At 41.0% G+C, this 2,704-nt stretch overlaps 1 protein-coding gene across 2 annotated transcripts in view; it reads left to right on the forward strand.

The window, feature by feature from the left end:
• LOC106598805 (ephrin type-B receptor 3) overlaps positions 1 to 1,480 on the forward strand; it is a 51,607-nt gene extending 50,127 nt beyond the window's left edge. Inside the window, exons 15-16 of one of the 2 annotated variants that reach the window (XR_014391839.1) lie at positions 1 to 1,227; positions 1,275 to 1,480. The exon at positions 1 to 1,227 is cut by the window's left edge and continues 531 nt beyond it. The gene's annotated coding sequence lies outside the window, so the exon portion shown is untranslated. The other variant, XM_014189812.3, reaches the window with a different exon arrangement.
• The last annotated feature ends 1,224 nt before the right edge of the window (positions 1,481 to 2,704 follow it).

A 2,704-nucleotide genomic window follows, 5' to 3' on the forward strand; every position in this document is an offset into this window, starting at 1 on the left:
CTTTGACCACGGATGGGAACGGATATGGATACTATGTACTGGAAAGATACAGGCGCAATGATGTTACAAAAGGGTTTGTTCAAATGATGAGTCTTTGAGGACGGATTCTATGGATTCTGAAGGAACGCGGACACCTGAAAAGATTGTATCCTAATGCCCTTGGTCAGAGAACTTGATTGCAGACTTCTATAAGAATTGCTGTTTTTTATTATCTTGTTTTGTCCACTTTCTTTAATTGTGGTCTTTCATGTCAGTGGAAGGTTTTGGTCTCATGATACTGTATGTGTCTTTGCGTGTCCCATTCACCTTCCCTGGAAAAAGGGGCTGACTGAGTAGGACGTATTTGACTGTAACACAGTACAGGACACACCATCATGTGCATGCCAAATTGGAACTGTTGTGGATGAACGTCATGTGAACAAGAGACAATGGTTCCGCATAACTATTACTCTATTTTCTTACTCTTATTTTATTCAACTATGTCTTGTTTTGGATGCTAAGTTATTACTTATAGCTGATAATAGTATTGCGTTTTCTACAGTAATTGAGGGATATCTATTTTTTTTTCACACATTAACTTAATACACTAGACAGTGAATTTAATGATTAAACCAGAATGAAATATTTTGTGGCAGCTGTGGCTCGTAGGAAAGGGTTAATGATGAACCATAGCTACTTCTAGTCACCATTGCTTGCAGACATTGTCAGCCTGTAGTACAGTTGTCAATTCCATTATTCTGGACACGCTACTGATATCTTAGCCTGGGGCTCCAGGCCGTTTGTGCTTTAACCAAATCGTCTCTGTGTTTTCCCATTGTAATGCCGAACATGTTTGGCCTGACACCGATAGTCAGAGAAGTTGGCTAAAGCACATAGAATATGGTACCAGGCTAACTGATATCTATGTTGATGTGTCGGATGTTTTCTTAAGTAAAATGTGTCAAGGATCCCTTGCAAATGAAATATGTTGCCATTAAGATGATAATTATGTGACCTCAATATCAACCCGACCCACAAAAAGTTTGAATTATTCAGTGAATTACTCTTGACATGTTTTTTTTTTTAAAGTACGCCAGCTGTCAGCATCTGCTGTGTTATATGATCTCCCCATCCCTACTAAATCCGCCCAGAGTTCATTTTCATTTGACCCCTCTGACCTCCGTGTGAACCCTCGTTTGTATGTTTGTTTATTGTTGGCAACATCAAAAGAAAAATGACAGTTTAAAGGTGCCATGTACTAGGATAAACATCAAAAGGAAAATGACAATTTAAAGGGGCCATGTACCAGGATAAAAAAAATCTATGTGAAATAAGAAAAATAAGGAAATGTATGTCCATCAGGGCAGACTTCTTTCTGTAAGACTAAGGTGTATGGAATTGTAAACAAACAAAAAAAAGAAACTAGAACAAAATACGCATTTCTCTCTTAGTATTTTTTCGATAATCATATGCAAATCAATTATTAAAGTGATCTATGGTATTCTCTTTTATTTCTCTGCGGGTCCAGCACAAAGTAATTCCAGGTCTTCTCTTCTTCCAGTCGTAGGACGAACATAGGGAATAGCAAGTATGTTTTTCTTTTAGAATATCATATTAGTTATGAAACTCATTCACTTTTAAGCTTAATCAAAGACCAGTCCACACAGCTCATTAATTAGTGAGAAAGCAGGACTATAGATTCGTCCTCCGTCATGGGAGAGGCTTCAAGGAAGCGAGATACCCTGGCATCATTCCAACAATGGTAGTGGCTCTATGTGCATTTTTTGGCAACCTGTACACGACCTGTGCACGACCTGTGCACGACCTGTGCACGACCTGTGCACGACCTGTACACGACCCGTGCACGACCCGTACACGACCCGTACACGACCTGTACACGACCCGTACACGACCCGTACACGACCTGTACACAACCTGTACACGACCTGTACACGACCTGTACACAACCTGTACACGACCGCATCATGTCACATCGATCTTGTCTTGCCAATATTGATGAGCGGTGCTGTCACCTGGCAACACCCTAGTGGTGGACACTTTACTGATGTTCTGTTTTTATTGACTGTGTTAAAACCGACCCTTGTGGATGGCCTGGAAGGCTAATGCAGATATTTATAGGTTTTTTTTGGACCCGATGCTGAGCAAGCAGGCGTATGATAATCTCCCTGAGGAGAGATCGGTGGTGACATGTCCATCTTCCTCCGAATTTGTCCTTGAGAAGATAGACGTACTGCCACCAACACCATATAGTGTCCCAGTTGAAGAAGAACGTGGGGATAGGTCATTGAGATGTATGGTTAGATCTGGCATGATTTCCTTCTTGTGTATAATTGAGTATATCTGGGCTATAATGGGTCTTGTTATAGATATTCTTCTTGTACTGTAGCCCTCAGTAAAGGTTGTTTAGGAACATACAGCACTAGACGTAGATGGGAGAAACCTATTAATATAGATACTGAAGCTGCCATCTTGGCCAGGTCTCCCTTGGAGAAGAGTCGATTTATGTCAATGGGTCAAATAAAGGTTGGGTTAAAGAATGAAGAATAGTATTGTAGGTTTTTGCAGAGCTTTGACTATACAGCACTTCAGTGCATTAGGTGTTGAAGATGAGGGCCTTGACTAACTAGTGCGCTCAGCCAGAGAGTATGCTCCATATTGACTGTGTGTAGTGTCGTTGACACGTGCTGTCAGGATAGGGGCGTCA

This window comes from Salmo salar, chromosome 03 (assembly GCF_965601325.2).
Source record: "Salmo salar chromosome 03, fSalSal1, whole genome shotgun sequence".
Lineage (NCBI taxonomy): Eukaryota > Metazoa > Chordata > Actinopteri > Salmoniformes > Salmonidae > Salmo > Salmo salar.